This window comes from Coffea eugenioides, chromosome 5 (assembly GCF_003713205.1).
Source record: "Coffea eugenioides isolate CCC68of chromosome 5, Ceug_1.0, whole genome shotgun sequence".
In the NCBI taxonomy this organism is placed as follows: Eukaryota; Viridiplantae; Streptophyta; class Magnoliopsida; order Gentianales; family Rubiaceae; genus Coffea; species Coffea eugenioides.
In genome coordinates this window covers 133,846-142,388 of record NC_040039.1, presented here as the reverse complement: position 1 = coordinate 142,388, position 8,543 = coordinate 133,846, and the positions used below count along the sequence as shown (strand labels likewise).

Genomic DNA, 8,543 nt, shown 5'->3' with positions numbered 1-8,543 from the left:
CCATAGTAGAGGCTTCCCTATTATAACATCCTGCGATAGAGTTCCCAAACATTTTACAATTAGCGCAAGCCTCTAACTGCTAAGGTTCACGGGTGAGTAAGGATTACATTTGCTGCATTTGTCTATTCAGTTCAGCCACCTACAATCCCAAATCTTTTTGCACACATACTTCATGGACACTCGCTCTCATGCCCCAGATCGCCTTTTGTTGCGAGTTGCTAGACAATAACTCATAAGTTCCTACTAACTCTTCTGGGGTTTTATCCCCAGTGTAGCCTCCTGTTGTGAAATCTACCATGATTGGGTAGTAAAGGTTAACCCATCATAAAAGAATTGTACTTGCAGTGCCAATGGATATTGGTGATGGGGGCATTGAGCAAGTAACAACTCAAATCGTTCCCAAGCCTTATGAATAGGTTCTCCTTCCATCTGAGAAAATGTGCATATCTTATTCCACAAATCTATCATTTTCTGTGGTGAGTAATACTTGGTCATGAAGATGTTATACATATCTTCCCATGTTGCTAGTGATCCCTCTAGTAAGTTCAATAGCCAAGATTTGGCTCAATCTCTGAGGCAATACGGGAAACACCTCATCCGCAATTCATCCTCTAATAAGCCATTTAGCAGGAAGGTTTGTACTACAAAATAAAACTCCCGAATGTAGGTAAGCGGGTCCTCATTAGCCAAACCGTGAAAGCCAGGTAACATGTTGAAATGCACTATCTTTCGCTCGTAGTTTCTGGTCCCATCACTAAGCCTAATACAAAGCAGTGATGTTGCTATAACGGACCGTTGGAAATCCCTCAGACGATGTCTAGTAGGTGGAGCTGCTAGTTGCACAAATTGCCGAATGTTCTGGTTGTTATTATTGCCTTGATTTTCGTTTGCCATTGTAAAAAGTTAAATCACTTGAACATTTTGTCTTATGTTCGTTCACTTAATCAAAATTTCTGGATCCGTCGATGCTTCTAGGGTTAAGAACCTTGTATACAACTCCCTTCCAAATTGTTTTTCAGTCAAAAAGTCTCAATAGGGGAAGATATTTTTAAGCTTCAATACAGTAACTTTTTGTATGTAGTAAAAAGTCGTTCAGGAAAGTAGAAAACTCCAAAAATTACATAATCAACATTCAAGCTGCTCCAGCAAAAATTAAAGGATACTCTCTCATTAACACATTGATCAACTTATACCTTAACACAAAGTAATTTGCTTTACAAAAAATCCAATGATTTATCCCCTTCTGATACCAATCCCCAACTACTGTTACCATGTTGCAATCTTTCCAAAATACCGTGACCCATATATTAACAGCAATATAATTTTAAAAAATTGCAATATAATTTACCCATGCAATGGCTAAAACAATGGAGATTCAAACGATCCTAGGCCCAAGGGTAATGCGCAACCCCAACTGCCAGCAAGAGCAACTCTTTTTCAAGAACCCTTAAAAGTGCTCAACCTATGTTGGTTGTCACATCCTCTAAGAATATGCTCCACGAAAAAATACATGGATAGTTCTTGATTGTTTCCCCATGTAGCAGTTGCCACAGGACCCACTAATGGTATTATGCGAGCTTTGAAACATAAAATCTCCTAGAACCAAATGGTTACAAAAGCAACAACGCAAAGAGAATTTTTATAAAACATTATAAGATTCATTCATATGGCAAACCTAAGCTCTTATGGACCATGTTTGCCAGAAAACCCAAAATCTAGGCCTTGTTTGGATTGCAATCTTTCTCCAACAATTTTTATATTTTTCATGAACACATTTCGAATTACCTTTTAACTTCAAATGTATCAAATCGATGCAGTACATTTCTCTACAAAAAAAAAAAAAAACTTTAAAAAATAGCAATCTATATGGGCTCTTACACTTGTTGTAATAAACAATAAGGCTCCCTCGCTCAATTAACGGGCCAATTTCAAGTTTAACTGTCACTATTATTTAGAACTCCTACCTAGGACACGAAAAAACATAAGATGACTCTACCACTATGAAACCTACAATAGGATTGAATTTAGATTTACGGTCTTGGTCAAATTGGTGATTTGTGAATGATAAGATAGACTGAATCATTAGAATAAAGGTCATGAACTCTTCTAAAATTCAAACTTTCATTGGAAGAAGACTTGTGACAGAATGTTGGAAGGAAAAGGGTGTGTACACATGCACGCATGCATGCACATACAAATATATATATACGTACATAACAGACACAAGAATGCATACATATATATATATATATATAAGAGTATTTGTATATGTGTATGTTTGAGTTGCTAAGTTCACACAAATGTGGAAGGGTTGGGCTTTCGGGATTTGGATTTCGAGTCATATGGCAAAGCTCATACTCAACTTACATTATAATTAGAGTTTCAGGCCTATTTCACAATTGGCCGAAACTCTCTTTTAAACATAATATACACATTATTACATACAAAACACACACTTTTAACATAACCTTTAATGGATCAGATTCTAACTAGATCGAGCCCAATGACACTGTTGCGCCCCCATTTTTTGAAAATAAGATTTATGGCGTTTTCTATTTAAAAAATTAGTTTTTTGATTTTAGAAAATAAATTTGTTGAAAAAATGAGTTTTTTATTTTAGAAAATAAAGAAAATAAAAGGGCCTAAAATGGGATTTAAAATATGTAATGGTTTGGGTTCAAAATAATAGTCTAAGAAGGGTTTTTAAGAAAAAATAGAAATTATCACTTGGTATTGAGTTTAGGTGCACCAAGTCACCCAAAACATATTTTTAAATAAAAGAGAGCAATTGGGATGCTTCTATATGCAAAACCCTAAAGAAAGCGAATACACATAAACTCAATTGGATGCTTCTATTTTTTCTAAGTGTTTATGTGTATCCAATTGAGTTTATGTGTATTCAATTGAATCACTCTTGTATACATAAACATATTTTTAGTTACGTCACGTAACACATAGGCATGATATCTATATGCAAATCTCTAAAGCAAGCAAATAAACATACAAGCATGCAAGTAAATAAAACCTAACTATTACTTTGGGAGCCTAAACTACAATCTAGAAAGGGAGTTTATGAAAATAATAAATCTATCAATTACATTTATCTAACTAATTACATTTTTGATAAGAATAAAATCTATCTATTACATGACCTGACTAAATGCATTTCTTGAATGCCTATCTATTACAATTTGGCATTTAAATACCTCCCAAATAATCATAAAAAATTAAATAAACAAACTAAAACTTTAAATGAATAAAATGAATAAATAAAAGAAAAAACACTTAAAACATACAATCACACATAAAATCACATAGGAGCACATAAAAGAATTTAAAATAACAATAGAGGGTATCTCCCTTGAAGTAGTGGCTAAATGAAGTAGGATTTGCCCTATTTATACTTCAAAATCAACAAAATGGTCAAGACATCAATTTAATTGACAATTTAAAAGAAAATATAAACATATAACAAATTGATCTAATTATTATAAAGAAGTGAAAATAAACATAAAATCTACTAATTAAATACATTTAAATGAGGTATACTTAACAATTAAAGGAGATAAACCAATTATACTTAAGAAATCAAAACTATTAGGGACTCAATTGCAAAAATCAAGAAAGTTTTAGGGTAGAATTATAATTTTGGAAAAGCTAGGGGTTAAACTTTTAACAAAAGATAAAGTTTAGGGATCAAATTGAAATTAAATTAGGGACCTTATTGAAATAAATCCAAAGTTTTAAGGCCACAACAAAATTATTCAAAAGATTAGGGACTGAATTACAAAATCTATTTTCTTGTCTAACCAGAAATGGGTTTCTGGGCCAAATCCACTTTGGCCCAATGAATTAAGAGCAAGTTGAATATTGGGCTTAAACCACCAAACCCACGTACAACCTAAACAAAAATCAAGTCTTGGCCCAGTTGTTAGCCCAAAAACACAAAAATAGAGTTCAAATGACTTAATGAAAATCAAATATACCAACAAAATTAGAAAAATAAAAGATCTAAAAATAACTAAGAAACTTATGAAGATTCCGGTGGGTTTGAATTTTCCAGTAGGTCGACCCATCGGAAACTGGAAAAATTTCGGCCAACGTGGCCGGAATTCTCACTCGAAAAATTTCCGGGGGCTTTCTAGTTCAATAATTTACATTTGCCAACTTCTTTCATCATTCTAAACATGTTTATATCATCAAAATCACATTAAAAGCACTGTATTTTTCAGAAAAAAAAAAAAGAAACAAAGTTTAAGAAAAAAATAAAAAAATAATAAACAACACCTACAATTTTCTACTTTAATCAAGAAACTCAACAAAACTTCATAAAAGTTCATACCAATGCCCTACATGGATCTAAAAGGGAAAGAAATATGACAAATCCCAAACCAAAAATATCTCAAAGGAATCACCTTTGTCAAACTAAAAAATGTGAAGAATCAAAGTTCAAAAACTAGACAAATATCATTGTACGCGATAAAATTTCAACTCTGCAAAACGACAAGAAAAAATACACGACAAATATGCAATATATAAATATAAGAAAATATGTGAGTACAGTCTTCAGAATTTTATCGAATTTGTAGAGAGTTTCCTTCGATTCTTCCCTTCAAACGTTAATCCAAAGGCTTCGTAGCTTGTTCTTGGATCCACCACTAATTCTTTCAAATCTTGATATGGAAGATTTGAAGAACTAAGAAAATATTTGAAGACTCAAGTCTTGATATATGGAAGACTTGAGGAGCTTGATGATCCGGACTTTTGTAGTTTGGAGCTTCAATATTTGAGCTTCTAAGATGCCTCTTGATGTCCCCTGACTTGGTAGAGAGACCCTTATTTATAGCTGTAGTATGAGGTAGAGGTTGAACACATATATACCACTCTACTTGTTTTCCAAGACATGCAGTCATATTAGGATTGTGCTAGTTTAAATATTATCTCTTTTTTTTTGCATTTATTAATAAAGTGATAATATCAATGAGTGGTTCTTTGATTGACCAAACTTGTAGAGACATATGACGTGGTGTCATTTGATTGGACAAGCTATTGCAACATATAAGACATCTACATGGATTAAATAACTCTAAATATTATTTCTTTAATAAAGAAGTAATTATTTAGATATTTATCCATAATTTGCCAAGTCATAAAGACATGTGACATGGTGTAATTTGGTTGGTGGAGATATCCCAACAATTTCAATTGATTGGAACACCTCAATTTGACTCGTGGCGAAATATAATTGACCATTTAATAATCAATTTTCCAAGTGTACGTGGCACATCGCAATATCCAATTTGATGAAAATAAGCCATAGACATAATTTATAAACCCATGGTAATTTTAAGAATTAATTAAAATTTCATTGTCTACAAATGCTCCCTCAAAACTTGTTTGTGAACATCGAAGGCTTGAAGCAAGATTTGGACAAACAAGTTTCGACATTTTTTTTTGTTTCAATTTGAACACCATCGAAAGATTGACTAAAGCCCACAGATGGACTAAACTTAAAGCTTTGCAAAGGCCGTGGCTTTCGAATCAACATAAGATGGTCATGCAAGATATTTTAAATTCCACTGCTACATTATCAAATGCATGCATCATCTGGTGGTGTTGATTCCCAAGACCAAATGATAACTTCACATTAACTTGCCCAAATTTCCAAGTTTTCCTTTGCTCCTTAGGATGCAAATGACATACACGTGTGACATCTCAAAGCTTGACCAGAATTCTTATATCTTGTGAATTAGTCAATTCAATTTATGGCAAGCTCAATCCACTGGAAAATATACTTTCAAGAATTGTAGACAAGTCTTCCCGAAAAGGTGCAAACTTTTAATTACAAAAGGAAATTGTATTCCCTTATCCCTCAAGGATATAAGTCATATCAGTACTCAATTCTCCATGCAAGTGGTCCTTCTCATAATGTAATTGACCTAAAGGACTCTGTATTGGGCTTGAATTCCATTTATTGGAGTTCTAATAAGCATGCATAATTCCCGAGGCTAAATTTTCCTGTGCGAACTAAAAAATTAGTTGACCTGCCCGTGACAAACTCTATCAACAGAGGACTCGAGAATGACAATAACCCATGAATAGTTCATGTAAACAATAAATCTATTTGTGTTTGGACTTGAATTCCTGCCGGCCTTCAACGAAACTCCCTGCTATAAAATACTCAAGACCGAAGCCACAAATTCACAATTACCCCAGAGTTGTGAAGCTCCAGTTGCTGCTTGTTGCCCGCACTTTGCAGTTTGCTCAGCAAGACTTGCCGCTACTTTCTTTGTTGGCTGTTGCCGCTTCCTCGCTGCTTATAACTTGAAAATTGCTGTCTGGAATTGCTATGATCACTAGAGCCAGCGTTTGTTGCTACTAGTGTAGAATTTTATTGCTGACATCGCGTCGATTTAGAGGTGATTATCTCCAATCTTTGTTCACTTTCATAAATATTTATATTTTTAACATAGTAGTCACTTTGCATGCAAGATATGAAAGCTTTTGTACCATTTATTTGCATGCATGTTTTAATTTATTTCGGCACTTTGCATGTGGCTAACACTTGAAGTTTTGCATACCAATCTGCCGCGACTTGAACTTGGGAAATTGAATCATCAACTTATTATAAGATAACGTGGCTTTCGGGTTCCTGAAGCTTGTGGGCAATTCCTCCAAGTTCATGAAATTGATTAATGCATGGGCCACCATAATTGCATGCATGACTCCTTACAATTGAAATTGCACCGATCCACGTGTCTGGTTAACTTGCCATTTGAAGTCTAATACTCAAACGTGCCTTGCTACATGATCGATTTGTTTGTGACCATCTCATCTCACTTTTGCTTGTTTTTTATTGTCAGGTCCAACTTTAATAGGAAATCAGCATCCCACTCGAGAAATTTGAACCTCAATTATACCCCACACTCGTCAGCTACTAAAGTTTCTCAATTATTTGGATTATCAACAAATTTAAATAAACAAATCTAAGTTACAAATGGGCAAAAAAATACAAATGAAAACTTCTCGGGTAATGAAATCCCTATCTACTCATGCTAGTGCAACTTCTTGACCAAATTAAGTACTAAAATCTCGGTTAAACAATTTCCTTATGTACATGATACTCACTTTCGCTGGTGTACCAACTATACCTATAACTAATCCATACCTGCTTTCGAGGTTATGAAATCAGCTATAAACTCATTTACATCCATGAAATTACTACAAAACAAGTCACAAAAGTGCACCTCTACTTTCGTGAGTCTACTCCCTCGGTTTAACACTTTCATGAACTAGTATCAAATTTCAATTTTTATTGCAAATCTAACATTTTGAGATTATCACAGTCAATGGCATCATGATTTTGAGATAAAAAATGCTAAATAACTTAATTAAGATAATTGCCCAAAATAATCAAGAAATCAACACATAAAAATCATTCATAGTTCAACCAAATACCCAAGTCATAAACTTTAAAACAACAACAACGTAGTATTCAAACTAGTAGATTTACTAAACATAGAGTTAAATACAAGATAAAGAGTTTGGGGAAGATAATAACCCTTGTCACTAGAGCCTCCTACCATGCCCTTTCTTCATCCCAATTTTCCTCCTTGCTCAACTTTTACTTGAATGGATACATAACATAAGTTCTAATCTAATCCTACAAACTAATAGAAATGGAAAAAGTTATGAATGTGGTGGGTTTATCTCTTGCCTCAAAGGACAAGACATAACTCCTTTTGTTTCTTTCTTTTGCTTCAAAGTTCTCTCCCTCTCTAAAACTAACTAGAAACTAAAGGCTCCCAAAAAGTTCAACAAAGTTCCCTCTGTTTATAATCTTGAAGTCCCCTTGAATCTTCCATAAGAAGCTTAATTTGGTCTTGAAGAGTCAAAAGATGAAAATGAAATGACATAAAGTTGACAAAAGTTGATGTCTTCAGCCCAAAAAATAACTGCCAAAACGTCATATATGCTGCAAGAAAGAAGGATTAAAAGCTGTGCAAATTACAGATTTTTCCCATCTAAGTATCCGACGCGGTATCTGAAGCGAATTTCACTATCTGGCGCCTTATACTGGTAAACACTCTTCTTCAAAAAATCCTTTGACGAGTATTTGGTGCGATTATCTGGCTTCACTTCTTCAATCGGACATCGTATACTATTCAACACCTTTTCTTTTGTAAAATCTTCTGATGGGTATCAAATTTGGTATCTGACTCGAAATTCACTATTTGGTCCAGTATATTCTCATCTAACCCGGTGATGACTTTTTGTAAACAGTCTCGTATTGTCCTTGCTCATTTATCCCCACAAAAAATAACAAACTTTAACAAGTAAAAGGGACGAATTCACAAGTCTTCTCAAAGTTACTCAAGAATATCAAATATTGTCAAAATGATCATTCACATTATTTTAGGAGCTCAAAATTGCCTATAAATAAACTAAAATATACACAAACTATTAGGTAAAATAGACACTTGTCACACCCCCACACTTGAATCATTGCTTGTCCTCAAGCAATGCATAAAAGTAATCCAAAA

General features: G+C 33.8%; 1 non-coding gene across 1 annotated transcript; it reads left to right on the top strand.

Annotated features, from left to right (window-relative positions):
* Positions 1–354: 354 nt before the first annotated feature.
* LOC113772666 lies at positions 355–463 on the top strand. Its single transcript, XR_003468628.1, has one exon. It is a non-coding gene; the product is annotated as a small nucleolar RNA R71 (small nucleolar RNA).
* Positions 464–8,543: the final 8,080 nt, after the last annotated feature.